Raw genomic sequence first — 15,609 nt, forward strand, 5'->3', positions numbered from 1 at the left:
TGTGGATTTTGCCTTTAAGATTCTGAATCTAGTAAGAAGGCGCGTGACGTCATCAAATTGTCTAGGAATCTCTGGAATGATTCCCCAAACACTGAAAAATCATCCATGAAACTTTCAATAATATCATAAAATATGGCCATCATGCAACGTTGAAAGTTGGTTGGAGCATTGCACATTCCAAAGGGCATCCTTCTAAAAGCAGAAGTGCCATAAGGACAAGTGAATATTGTCTTCTCTTGGTCTTCATGTGCAATGACTATTTGATTGTAGCCTGAATATCCATACAAGAAGCGATAATACTCATTTCAAGCCAATTTATCCAATATATGATCAATGAATGACATGGGGAAATGGTCTTTCATAGAGACTTTGTTCAGCTTCCGATAATCCATACAAGTTCTCCATCTGGTGTAAGTTCTAGTAGGGATTAGCCCATCTTTTGAAATGTTGACCACTATCATGCCTCCCTTCTTTGGAACATTGAATAAGGCTCACCCACACACTATTTGAGATAGGGTAGATAATCCTAGTGATGCACCCCAAATTTTGACCCTAAGATCCCACATAATTTTGTGAATAGTGTGATCATCATCATCATCATTATCATAATTGTTCATATATCATATGCTAACAAAAAATATACAAAAAAATATTTGTGTCTTGCTTGTTGCTTGATACCAAGGTAGGTGACTGATTAGGAAACTTAGGAAAATTAGGGTTTTGAGGCCCGCAAAGAAGCTCGAACATCCTCATATGCTCCTGTTATACCCCAAAATTTGCCCGCATCTTTTTTCAAAGAGAAGGCAACAGACTTCTGTCTAAAAATTGGGAGTTTCATATAATCTTGGATTTTATTTCATAAATATCTTGATTTTATGAACACTCAGTTTTTTAGGATATTTTTTATACGGTATTTTGGTTCGCTGTTGAATTTATTCTTACACAAACGCCAAATACTGTTTATCACTTCACACACGCTGTTTATTTGAGATTTATTTGCAGATAAATAGTACTGACGCAATTGGTACAGAATTAAATTTTGCAGGCGCAGAGTCCGGGGATTCAGACTGTACTGGTAACAATTAAATTATTATTGGTTTTTTGTTTCCCACTAATTTCTTGTACTATATTATTTTCAAATCTCTTCCTTTCTTTTCAAATCTCTTTCTTTCAAATCAAATCCTAACTTTATTCCATACACTTTCTTTCAAATCCTACTACCACTCAAACTTTCCTTTTTTGTACGGTATCACTTCATTCCCCAACGTTTCCATCCTTCTTTTCACTCTATATATACCCCTCATTTTTTCCATAAATTCTCACATCAAATTTCATTCACCTCCCAAATTTCTATCATACTATCTCATAATTATTTTCTCTTCTTCCCCGACAAAAAAATGGCAAAGTGGGTGGATACGTTTTTTCTTATGGTCATCACTGTTTTTACGGTGATCATGTCTTTTTTCTGTCTGCATAGTCCTGAAAAATGCGGACCTGGGATGCTGACACTCCCGTACATCTATATGTTGTTGTTTATAGCATGGGTTTTTAATCGTCATACTTAAAGTTTGTCGTATCTTTCGCTTTCAAATAACGTACCGTTCATTATATTTGTCGTACTGTTCGTTATATTATGTAATATTTGTACTGTCAGTATTAAATATTGTATTGTCTATTGTACCGTGGTTTAATTATCGAGATAATATTATGTGTGATTATTGCTAGTTAAATATTTATTTCTGTGCATTAAGTCCTTTTCAAATTTTATTATCGGTAATTTCGTTCGCGTACAATATATTTTATTTATTTATTATGATTGTGTTTTTCTAACAACTCATGTAAATAATTTTTCACCATTAACACAACAAAAACAAAAAGAGAAAAATTAACTTTAAATGTTAAGTTTTCACTTTAACTGTTACGTTAATACCCAAACAACCAGTTAACAGTCAAACCCGCTGACAACACGATTCTCCGTGTTTGTATTATCATTCAAATCAATCTTTCACATTTCAAAATTCCAAGATTTTTGTTCTAGAAGTCTTCTGATAATCACATGATCAGCAGAGACTCAACACTGCACAAAAATCAGGTACGCTTAACTGTCTCCTACACAAACAGTCCCTAACTAGGGTTTTTGTTTTTTTTTTCAGGAGAACAAGTTTTTTTGAGACCTCAAATGGATTTCATGGATCTCCATATGTCTCAAAGTACCACCAGACAAATTTTCAAACTTCGATTCGCTCGGACGCACAGTCAGCAGCTCAAACAATCAACAAACGACCAGTTTGACCGAAAAGTCAACAGACAGTCAAAAATGAAATTTTCTGTCAACATCCATATTTTGTCAAAAGATTCATCATTTGATCAATGGTTGATCATAATTCATCAAGAAAAGTTCAGAAATCAACAAAACCCTAAGTTTCAAAATTAGGGTTTTCTCCTAAAAAGTCAACTAAACTTTGACCGGCCATAACTCTTTCCTCGTTCATCAAAAAAATCCCAACCAAAGCTTATTTTGAAGGAAATTCAATTATCTTTCAAATTAAATTGGTCCCATGGTCATTGGATTTACCATTTGGAAAATATGAGCTCAGACATTACAGGTCATTTTCAAAGTCAACAAAAAGTGGTTTTTTGTCAAAGCCCATAACATCAAGATAACTTCTCGAAATGCAAAAAAGCTTCGATAGTAGCTTGTAGAGGACATCTTGAGGTTTCTAAAAAGTACAAGAACTCCTTCATATGATCAAAATTGAGGGATTTATGCCTTGTTGAAGTTGGCTATTTTTTGGGAAAATGCATGAAACTAGCATTAATCAAAATTGTTTTTTTTCCAAAAGAGGCCAAGCATTCATGATCCAAACATATTTCTAATGATGTTAAAGGGCTCCCACGACTAACATTAGGCCCATAACATTTTTATTTCTTTTTTAATTTAATTTTATTTCAATTAAAGTTAAATTAAAAAAGAAATGGTTCAAGATAATGATTCAAGGCTTTTGTCCTTAGCTTGAGTCACCAAGTTTGATCCAAGTTCTGCAACATAGAGGTACAGAAGACCTATGGCAAGAGGGGTGAAGAAAATTGAAGCCATGGCCAAGAAATTCAACGCTTTTATTATTAAAAAAATCAAAAGTTCAAAGACACTCAAGAGCTTGGTTGCTTAAGATTTCAGCATTCATATTGCTTATAAATGACATGAATACTTCAGCAACAGAGACACACACGAAAATCCACCAAAGAATAGCCAAGAAACTCACAAAATTTTCAAAAAAAATATCAAAACTTTGTAATTTTCGTTTTCTAGTTTCCAACCATTATCAATACAAACTAATTGTCCAAATCATCTTCAAAGACATAAATTAGTAAGTTTGGATCATTACTCATGGCTATATGCTCATAGAACTCATGTTTCAAAAGTAACATTTTCATGCATATTTTCGACTTTTAATATCTCCATTATAAGCATGTTTAAATGAAAGCTAATGCCTTTGTTATCTTTTTGAGATCATATGGAGTAGGTTTAACGTATCACATGTGAGCTTAAAGCCCTGAACCATGGTGTGCCATGATTGAAGCTCAAAGCTTCAATCTTTTCGTTTTCATATTTAACATGCTCAAATGAAGAAACTAACCCCATATTCATGATCAGTAGGAAATTTTAAGTGGATCTGGGCTGGTTGTTTTTTTTTGTTGGTTCCATTTTTGCAGGTTATGAGCACATGTAAGTTATGGCGTTTTTGCGAAGCAAAAAATGACGGTTTAAACCGCCATAATTCGCGCAGAGAAAAAGCTGAAGGAGACGGAGGTTGAAGACGACCACGCGTCCAAGCGTGGTTCGCCAGTCAATATTGACTCCTCTCTCTGCTCGTGTAGCATCTTCTTGCTGGCTAGTCAACTTTTCAACTCTTCTTCCCTCAATTTCCATTGGTCCACGCAGGATGTGGTGGCCCAGTCTGACTTTGGTCACCCCCACTAATTCAATGCTTTATTTTTTCCCAAGACTACCATGTGCCTCAAATCACAGCCCTTGGATTGTCACTGTATCATCATCACACGCTCATAAACACATGAACACCATACTCCCTCATAGATCAAACACACAGGATCACAGATTTAAATATATTTTCTATTTTATTTAATTTTCTTTGTAAAATTATTTTAAAATAGTTTAAAAAATCAAAAAAAATATGCAAAAAATATTTTAGGTTGATAAAATATTGTCTTAATTTTTGACACAAAAATATTTTATTTTTCTTAATAATTAAAATATTTTGTTTAATTAATTAGACAATATTTATATATTTATCTTTTAATTATTTCTAACCTATCAAAAAAATCAGAAAAAAATATTTTCTTTTTATTAAATTAAGTTTATATATTATAAACTAATTTTGTGCATAATTAGAATATTTTTTCCTTTAAGTTTAATTTATGTGTATAATTATTGGTATAATTATATGTTAATTAACTTAATAATTTTAAAATCATTTCAAAAATCACAAAAAAAAATTAATTTTATTCTAAAATTAATTAACAAACAACTTGGACATATTTTAGACTTAATTTTTTTTAGGTTCAATTTTTATTTCTAATTTTTTATCTTTTAATTAAATTAATTATGCCTTAATCTTAATTAAAATCAACCATCCAAAAATCCAAAAATATTTTCCCTTTATCTTATTGCAATTTAAATTCATAGATAAGTGTATAGGTTGTCAAATTCATGTAAATAGCGTAGTTTACATTTCTCGCACAATCGATGTAATAGCGTAGATTTACTTTCTGCATTTTACATTCCCACACTTTAAATTTCTGTACATATAAAACTGCGTGTATGGCAGGAATAATAACTGAAGCGCTATATCACTAATTTCAAAGACAAAAATATCTGAAACCAAACACAATCACACTTGCACCTCTTAGGGTAATCCCTCATTTACTCTTTTCAAAATCAATTCTACTGTTCAAATGCAAAAGTTCAAATTATTTCTTTTTGTATCCAGTCAAAGAAAACTTTCTAAAAGAAATGGGAAAGAACCTTATGAACTTAAGGTATACCTCCTAATTGCTTGCTCAATCAAAAACAACAAAAGCTTTTCCACATCACTGTTTTTCAAAACAAACTTTCAAAAGACTACACTTTGTATATATCCAAACAAGGATCATTACGAAGTTAAAAATCTTTTTCAAACCATCAAAATATCTTTCGAAAGATAAACACTTTGTATACATCCGCACAAGGATCATTACAAAGTTAACTCTCTACAAAATATTTAAAACCACATACAAGCATTTCAAAGCAAGACAAATGATTCAAACAAGTGAGCTAAGCAATTAAGAGCCCATGGATAACCATGGATACAAAGGGTGCTAACACCTTCCCTTTGTATAACCTACCCCCGAACCCAAAATCTCTTTAAGATCTTTTTCTGTTTCTTTTATAAACCTTTCCTTAATTGGATAAAATAAAAGTCGGTGGCGACTCTCTGATTTTCACAATTCAAAAATAAAAAGAAGAGTAAGTTCGCATCCCACAAAAAACCGAGGACTACAGAACTGGCGACTCTGTTGGGGATTTCAAAAACAAATTGTTTTTAAAGGGGTTACCTTAGAGTTTAGATCACTTCGATGTTTTCAATTGTTTGTCTTGTTTGCTCTACTTTTCAAAGGTTTGTTTGGGTATTTACTTGTGTGAAAGATTCTAGCCCGAATCTCGAGATACCTTAAGTATGTGACAATAGACCAAGGAAACTGTACGGCATGTACCGATACGGTTGATCTGGTAGTCACCGTTAGTGCGACACTTTGGTCTGTACTGATTCCCTTGAAAATGATCAAGGAGTATGTTAGGCTTCCAAAATGTCATTAAGCACTAATTTGTATTAGAACCTTTAGTTGAACTTGACATGTGGCCTATTAAGTGACTGGCTTTGAAATTGATCGAAGTTGGTTATCCTCGAGGAATGTTCTGATCGGCCGTCTAAGTGCCGTATTGAGATGTTGTCTCCAAGGATCATAGAACCCAAATACCATTTTAAGACAGGTTTAAACTAACTCAACTTCAGTGGGGAGGGTATCACCTATGAACCTCGTGCAAGCCTTTAAACCTAAGGATATTGTGTGATTTGTTTGTGTTTTCCACATTGTCATACCCCAAAATTTGCCCATCATATCTATTCATATTTCAGTCCATATGACTCATGACTTAGGCATGGAAGACCCAACTAAGAGGAAATCCTAAGAGAGTCTACGAAAAATCTTATAGTATCCCCGTACGATCAAAATTGGAGGAGTTATGACTTGTGCAAGTTAGCCAAAGTTTGAGGACTACGTGAGGATTATATTAAGATTATTCACTAATGGGCCTACCATTTGAATGCTAAATTGGCCCATGACCTTAAAGAATGACTTTAAACCCTTCATCCTATTTTTATGATATTTATTTTAATTTTATTTAAAAAAATATAAAATGAATTATTAAAATATGAGATAAAGGGACTAAATGATGTGGCTAAATATTTGGTCTTAGTAAGCAGAATCCGTGAGAAATTGGATCAGAACCAAAACTGCAAGATTCTATATGAACTTAAAAGCAAATCTTCAATCAGGAAAAATAAAAAAAGATTGGATCCAAATTTGTTAACCTAATGCAGTCCCATATATATGCATAACGAATTGCTAATCAAGGGGGGGAATTTTCATAAGGATTGGCAAGGACAAGAACACACGGGAAAAAGCTTAAAGACCGAAAAATATTGAAATCGGTTTGAGGTTTAGAGGGTGATTCAAGGCATTTAAAAGATTCTAACACGTTCTTGGAGGGTTGCTGAAGCAATCCCAATCGGTACCAGTAGTCAAAACATCCAGCATCGCTCCTCATATGGTTACGGTTTGCCAATTTTTAATTTGAATCAATTCACGTTATTTGTGTATCATGAATGTTATTTGGTTGCATAATCGTGTTTATGTTGATGTACCGAATATTTCTGGGCTGTTTAATTAGAGTTTATGTGCAAGTTTAATGTTTCACCATTGTTAGGTTTCAGAGTTTTGAATTGGGGCTTTTTAGCTTGAAGACAAATTGAACCAAATTAATGTCACCATCATGTTCAGAGCATGATTTCGGTTTGAATCATGTGATTATATGCTATTCATTCTTTGTGTTTTACGAGTGTGGATTGTGCAGGAATTAGCTAGGAGAATGTTATAGCAATATCGCAGCGGTAAATCGTAGCGAGAACCATAAGGACCAACGGAGAAGATGACTGGCCCGCTCTCATGTTCTGTTTGAATTTCATATATTTTCGTTCTTACATTTATTTTGTTTGTGGAATATTTGTTGGACAACGAACAAGAAACGGCTTAGTGGCAAAGAGATTGGTCTTAAGGTCTTAGTATGCAGGGGCGCCGGTTCAATCCATGCCTCCTGCATTTGATTTGTTTATTTTCTTTGACTTTCTTGTCGCCAGATCCTACGCTGCAGCTCCATGCGTGACCATCATATAGCCTCACGTTCCAGCCCTCTGATATCTCCAGCAACTAGATCCAACACACCAGAACGCGAGGGTGTATCATGGACTTTCCAGGCCACCACGCCAGATCCAAGCTGAGTCCCTTTTTAATTTCTTTTATAATTTGTTTTATTTATATATATTGTTTAGTTTATATTTTTAATAACCTTTCAAAAATAAAAACTTCTCCAAATTTTCTTTTTCTCATAAAAAACATTAAAAAACAAAATATTTGTTTATTTTAATAATTTGCTTATTAATTGTTTAAATTAACTTAATTTACTTAAATTATTTAATCAAATTATAATTAACTTTTTATTCATTGATATTAGGTTTAGGATTTAATCAAAACTTTTTTTACTTTCGATTTAATTAATTAGGTAGAATACCAATAATTAATTAAATTTATTTTATTTATTCTATTAAACTTAGTCATTTATTTTACGTCCGAATCAGGGTTTGCGAGAATTTTCCATACACTGAAAAATATTATTTTTGTGTATTTCTTTTCAGGGTTACTTTCAGATACCTTCCGATCACGCGCGCGCCTTTTACGAAATGGTCAGAGTCAATGCTTCAGGCAAACCTTTGCCCAACAACCCTGTCAGGGCAAATGCCAAGCTAAGTACTCTTTATTCATTTACTTTTAATTTCTTTATTCTTTTGTTTTTTAGTTAATAAAGTTTGCCTCCGAACCTATAATACACTCACTCTCTTCTGTTTATTCTTTCCTTTTCAATTTTCAGGGTTTGTTGACCGCCAAGGCTACGAGTGTTGGTAACCCTAAACCCTAGCCTTAATATTTTATGCTTTATTATTACTTATGTCAAACCCTATTAAGGGATCCGCTGGTTACAATTTCCCTCCCCCGTAGTTGTTGATTATATTGTTTAAATTGCGTGGTTAGTAATTTAGGGAGTGCAATCTTGAACTGAATTAGAGCCATTCAATTACAAGATAATATATTTTGAATTGAATCACATGATTGGTGCACACACGCACACTTTTGGGTAACCCTCTCTGTTGCCTGTTGCCTGTTGCCTTGTATATTTTTTTGCAGAATAGCCAGTCCCTCGAATACGAGGATACCTCAGTCATGTTGCCTCAATTAAAGGTCATGGTCCCTAATGATGCTGCCTTCGATACACTAACATGACCTCGACCATCGGAAGTTGCCTACGAAAAAGGCTGAGGTATCCTCTGGCTGCCTACGAAAAAGGCTATTCTGGTCCTTCCCTCAGACTACCTGCCTCTCTATGGCATGGGTCAGTCTTATGGCGAAGGATAGTTCGATGACCCTTCAAACCTCCAAATGAAAGGCTTCCCGCCCTCTTATGGCAAGGATAGACCCTTTCACCCTGAAAGGCTAAAAGAACAGATTCTCAAAACTATAAGGTAAATTGCCCTTAATTGCTTTGCCTTGCTCTAAAAACATTTTCAAATATTCTTTCTCATAATTCTTCAATATGGCTATGCTCATTTACGAGCTAAAGTCCGTATTCACTTCTTCTACATTTCTGAAACAAAAAGAGCAAAGCAAATTAAGAGCCCATGGAAAACCATGGATGCAAAGGGTGCTTTTTAAACCTTCCCTTTTCATAATTTACCCCCCGAACTTAAAATCTTTCTAAAAGGTATTTTCCTGCTCTTTTAGCCTTTCCGATATTTGGATAAAATAAAAGTCGGTGGCGACTCTTGCTATCCGCGACATTTTTCGATATAAAAGTCAGTTCACCGTATTACACACATGTTTGACATCATGACATCATAAGCATCATAAACATATCATTTTTCTCACTAATCATTTCAAGGATCGAAGAGTTTACCTTTGTTCTGTTGTTTCAGGTAATGGCCCCCGCTACCAGAGATTATATCCGGATCAACATCGCAACAGTACCATCTGAAATAAAGGACTTAATATCAGAATTTCCCAGAAATGCTCAATTCACCGAGAGGCACAGTCACCTACTCCATTTGGTTACCTCAAAATTTGAAGAAGACATGATACGGGTCCTGTTCCAATTCTTTGATCCCGGACATCATTGTTTTACATTTCCTGATTACCAGCTAGTACCCACCTTGGAGGAATTCTCTGAACTAATTGGGTTACCTGTTCGAGATCAATTACCTTTCACTGGTTTAGAAAATATCCCAAAGCCTGAAATCATTGCTGCTGCCTTACATTTACGAAAGTCAGAAATCGAGTCTAATTGGGAAACAAAGAATGGAGTCAAGGGTTTGCTTGCTAAGTTCTTAATGGGAAAGGCTCAATCACTATTAAAATATAGGAGTTATCAAGCTTTTGAAGAAGTTGTGGCTCTTTTGATTTATGGGTTGGTTTTATTCCCTAATCCCGACCAATTCATAAGTGTGCACGCTATCAACATTTTCTTAACCCGCAATCCGGTACCTACGTTGCTAGGAGACATTCTACATTCTCTACACACTCGTACCATGAAAAAGCGAGGAACTCTTATGTGTTGTGTACCACTACTGGCTAGATGGTTTACATCACGCCTTCCCCGATCAGTGTTGAGAAACGAGCAAAGGATGCGATGGTCTCGCAGAATTATGTCTTTATCTCATTCAGATATCCGGTGGAACAACTTTTTTCAAGAAGACATCACTCTCATTGACCATTGTGGGGAGTACCCTAATGTGCCACTCCTTGGAATTAGGGGAGGCATCACCTACAATCCCTCTTTAGCTTTGCGCCAATTTGGATATGCACGAAGAAATGGTCCTCACGACATGATCATCCACAACATTGTGTTCGACTACGAAGATGATTCCCAAAGGTATCGACGAAGGTTTATACATGCTTGGGGAAGTGTCTACAAAGTAGAAAGCAAGTCTTTAGGACAATGGAATTCTATTCCCATGGAGCCTTACCTCAAATGGGTGCGTGCTCGTGCTCAGAAGGTCATCATGCCATATCCCGCTATCCTACCTGTGACCATTGAGCCAGAAGTCGAAAGGGAAGAACCTCGAGTTATTCTACATCCAGACATGCCAACTGACCTGGAAGAGCTGAAGAAATCTTGGGTTCAACTAAAAGGAGAAAGGGACACTTTCAAAGCACACTGTCAAGACTATGAGAGGAAAGTGTTGGAGCTCACCAGACAACTCCATGAAGAACAGCAGATCAACACGTTCCTGGGTGCAAAGAGAAAGCGTCCATGGGAGGCTTGAAGAATCCTTTATTTTCTTTTATTTTGTTTTATCTTGTAAGCCCGAAAGAGGCAAAGGAAAAAAAAAGAAAAGAAAAAAAAAGAAAATAAAATGTTTGACTAATAAATGTTTGTTTCTCTTTTGTTTAAACAAATTTAAATTCTAAGATCCTTGAAAACATTGCATATACATTTCATTCATAAACATTGCATAACAGGTTCACATAACAGGTTTCTCATCTCCTCGCTGTTTATTTCAGTTAGAAGGGATGGATTCCGAAACAAGCATCAAGAATCTCGAGGCACAAAATGCCCAAGTTCAGATAGCAATTCTGGAGCTAGCAAAGGGCCAACAGGAACTAAAAGCCCTGATGACCAAGAAGAAAAAGAAGTCCAAGGGATCTATAGGTTTAAGCCACCTCGTGAGGAAAGTCAAAGTCCCAGCCAGGATGCCCAGAAAAGTGCCAATCCCTGAAGAAGTCGGTGAAGGTGATCAAGAAGACAATCACAGCAACCAGGGTTCTGCCAAACTCTCTCTCTCTCTCCTGACGAAGAAGATTATCACCCCGAAGACGAACAAGGTGATAGCAAATACCAGCAGTTGGAAGAACGCATGAAAGCTATGGAGATACGATAAATCCCTGGTTTAGACTTCAATGATCTTGGACTTGTCTCAGATATTGTTATCCCTCCAAAGTTCAAAGTTCCTGTCTTTGCGAAGTATGATGGAGTCTCTTGCCCAAACCTGCATCTAAGGTCCTATGTAAGAAAGATACTACCTCATACGACAGATAACAAATTGTGGATTCATTTCTTCCAAGAAAGTCTGTCGGGTACCCAACTCGAGTGGTACTACCAATTGGAAAGTGCAAAAGTTCACACTTGGGAAGATCTGGCTGCTGCTTTCTACAAACAGTATCAATACAACGCTGACCTTGCACTAACCCGTACTCAACTACGGGGCATGACCATGGCACAAAAAGAAAGTTTCAAAGAGTATGCACAAAAATGGAGAGATCTAGCTGGAAGGGTTCAACCTCCCTTATCTGATCGCGAGCTAGTCGACATGTTCATGGGCACTTTAACTGGCCCTTTTTACAGTCATTTGCTGGGATGCTCGTCGTCAGGTTTCACTGACCTGATATTAACTGGAGAGCATGTCGAAAGTGGCATTCAAAGTGGAAAAATTCAACTAGGCTCCTCCTCTGGTACTACAAAGAGACCCATCAGTGGGAGAAATGAAGTCAATACAGTGCACAGTCAGAAAGGTCGCAAAAGTGAGCATCACCAATCTGTAGGGGCTGTTCTGATCTCTGCATCTGCACCTCAAAAAGATCAACCGCCGAAGTATACGCATCGACCAGATGCACCAAGAAGAAACTTCACCAAAATCAATATGCCAATCTCTCAAGCATTGCAGCACTTGTTAAAAGCAAATCTGATTACATTAAAAGACCCTCCAAAGAATGTCAACACTTCCTCTCCTAGTTATCGCCCCGACGCAACATGTGCATACCATTCCAACTGTCCAAGACATGACGCAGATCACTGTTGGGCCCTGAAAAATAAAATCCAAAACATGATAGATGCTGGGGAAATTGAATTCGATCCTCCAGAGACTCCAAATGTCATCACTGCGCCTATGCCAAAACACGACAAGAACGTTAACGCTATCATGGACACTGTTTATATCTATGATGTGAGAGAACTGTCAACTCCGCTCCTTGAAATCAAAAGAAAGCTAATACAAGCTGGTTTATTTCCAGGTTGTGACCCTGATTGCTTTTATTGCGCACACCTACCCAATGGTTGTGAAAATCTGAAAAGGGGAATTCAAAAGTGGATGGATCGTCGTATCATTATGTTTGAGAAACTTCCTTCTATAGACAATTTGTGCGAAGTTTTTTAAAATGGGATGAAGATAGAGGACGTCTCAGTGGTTTCTAACATACCATTGAAAATCCCTACCAAAGCTCCCTTCAAAATTTCTGCTGCACCCAGAGTGGCATCTGTAATCATCACCAATCCGGCTCCATTTCCATATTCCTCAGACAAAGTTGTCCCGTGGAGTTATGGCGCTAATGTTTATGTCCATGGAGTTAAACAAGACACCTCGACTGAGGAGGCCGTAAATCCAGCTGTTGATAATATTGTAGGAACTAGTAAGATTACAAGAAGTGGAAGGATCTTTTCACCAGAAATTTCTCCAAATGTTACTACTACTCCAGTCCAGGTCCCAGTTCCTAATCAAGATGTCAATGCTCGAGGCAAAGAGCCACTAGTTGAACCAGTTCAAGTACCTGTTGAAGTCACTATTGATGATCCTTCGAGGCAAGAAATGGAGGAAATATTGAAAATCATCTGCAAAAGTGATTACAATATTATTGAACAACTGGGGCACACTGCTTCAAAAATTTCAATGTTATCTCTGTTAAAGTATTCAGAAGCTCATGCCAAAGCCCTGATGAAATTCTTGAAAGCTGCACATGTACCACAGGAGATTTCAGTCGACCAATTTGAAAATTGTGTTGCCAGTCTAATAGTGGATAACGGTCTCGGTTTCTCTGATGCTGATTTAACCCCTGCTGGGAAAAATCACAATAGAGCCCTGCACATCTCTATTGAATGTAACGGCACCACTTTGTCTCATGTGCTGGTAGACAATGGTTCCTCGTTAAATGTGTTACCAAAAGTAGTACTGGAGAAACTTGACTTCGAAGGAGTTGTGTTACAACCAAGCGATGTTGTGGTAAGATCCTTCGACGGGTCAACAAGAACAGTATACGGAGAAGTTAAGCTCCCAATCAGAGTGGGCTCTCAGATCTTTGATTCTACCTTTTACGTGATGGAAATTCATCCAGCATACTCCTGTTAACTAGGACGCCCTTGGATACATGGGGCAAGCGCTGTAACTTCTACCCTGCATCAGAAGTTAAAATATCCGGTAAAAGGCAAGGTTGTCACAGTTTATGGCGAAGAAGAATATGTGGTTAGCCACCTGAGTAACTCCAAGTATGTTGAGATGGATGGTGAATTCATCGAAACTCCCTGCCAATCTTTTGAGGTGGTCCCTCCAGCTATCTCTACTGCCAAACATATTTCTACTATTCCTGCTACAAGAATAACTCCAACAATGGCTTCTCTCAAAGATGCTAAGGCTGTGATCGAAGAGGGTGGTTGCACAGTATGGGGACAACTCCTTGACGTACCTTACAAGTTTGATAAGCTAGGTCTGGGCTATGCTAATGGAACTCAGAAGAATGATCAAAGTCCTCGTTCTGGAGGATTAATGTCCCATTTTATCAGCCAAGGAGTAAATGCTATTGAAGACGACGAAGTGATCTCGAACCATATTACTAAGCAATATCCAAATGAAGTTCCACCCGTTTCCAAGGAAGTTTGGGATACTTTGGGAGAACCAAGCGGTAAGTACGACTTTCTAGTGAAGTACACTGCTCCTCAGAGTTCTTTGATTGCCATTGAAGACATTACCCCAACTGGATGGGATGATCAGTTTGAAGATAACATAAGTATCACTACTTCCACTTCTAAGCAATACCAAAGTCCACTTATTCCAAGAGAAGTATGGGATACACTGGGAGAACCAAGTGGCTATTATGACTTTATGGTGAAGTATTCCGCTCCCCTGAGCTCGCAAATCGCTATTGAAGACATTACCCCAACTGGATGGGATGAACATTTCAAAGATAATATGACAATCACAAGCCCTGTCACTCCTGAAGAAGTCTGGGAAACACCAAATGGCGAGAATGATTTTCCGGTGGAATACACTGCTCCTCAGAGTGCACAAGTCTCTATCAAAGATATCATCCCAACTGGATGGGACGATCTTATCAAGTATCTCTCTCAGCCAACAGAGGTATCTCAGTCTGGGCTCTCATATCCAACAGAGCATCTTGCTCATCCTGAACGATCAACAGCTCATCTCGTCACCAAAGAAGTCAATGCCGTGGAAGACGAAGAGGACAACTATAACTGGGGAAACTGGATATTCCCCACTCACAACAATGGATAGAACAATTGGGAAGCTGAAGATGTCATCTCCTTTGATCAGGAGTAAATGCAATTTCCTGTTTTCGTTGTTTATATGTTCAAAAGATAAAAATGGTTCCTGTACTATCGAACCATGAACTTAAAAGCCAGGTGCCTTGCCCGAAGCACACTGGTCATTTTTATAAGGGTTTGTCATACCATGATCATATGTTCATTCAATAAAATCATGGCACGTTTGCATGTTCAAATTTTGCGATCCTTTCTTTACTTTATTCATCTTCAAATAAGCTATGTGTTTCTTACACACACCCACATAATAAATGCAGATTCACATTCACTCTGGATCCTGTTGATAACGATTCTGCTAATGCCAGTCATGACTTTGAAAATCCGATCTACCAAACTGAGGACGAAAGTGAGGAAGATTGTGAAGTACCTAGGGAACTTGCAAGGCTATTAGAACAAGAAGAAAGGACTATACAGCCGCATGAAGAGCCAATTGAGGTTATCAACTTAGGCAGTGACGAAGAAAAGAAAGAAGTCAAGATAGGGGATAATTTAGAAGACAGTGTCAAGCAAATACTGATTCAAATGTTACAAGACTATGTCCAGATATTCGCTTGGTCCTACGAAGATATGCTTGGTCTCGATACCGATATTGTGGTCCATCGCTTGCCGATCAAAGAAGGAAGCACTCCAGTTAAGCAGAAGCTGCGGAGAAGTAGGCCCGACATGTCCAAGAAGATTAAAGACGAGGTAGAGAAGCAATTCAACATTGGCTTTCTAAAAGTTGTGAGTTATCCTCCATGGATAGCTAACATCGTGCTTGTGCCTAAAAAAGACGGGAAAGTCAGAATGTGTGTAGACTACAGAGATTTGAATCGGGCAAGCCCCAAAGATGATTTCCC

The sequence above is a fragment of the Vicia villosa genome, linkage group LG3 (assembly GCF_029867415.1).
Source record: "Vicia villosa cultivar HV-30 ecotype Madison, WI linkage group LG3, Vvil1.0, whole genome shotgun sequence".
Lineage (NCBI taxonomy): Eukaryota > Viridiplantae > Streptophyta > Magnoliopsida > Fabales > Fabaceae > Vicia > Vicia villosa.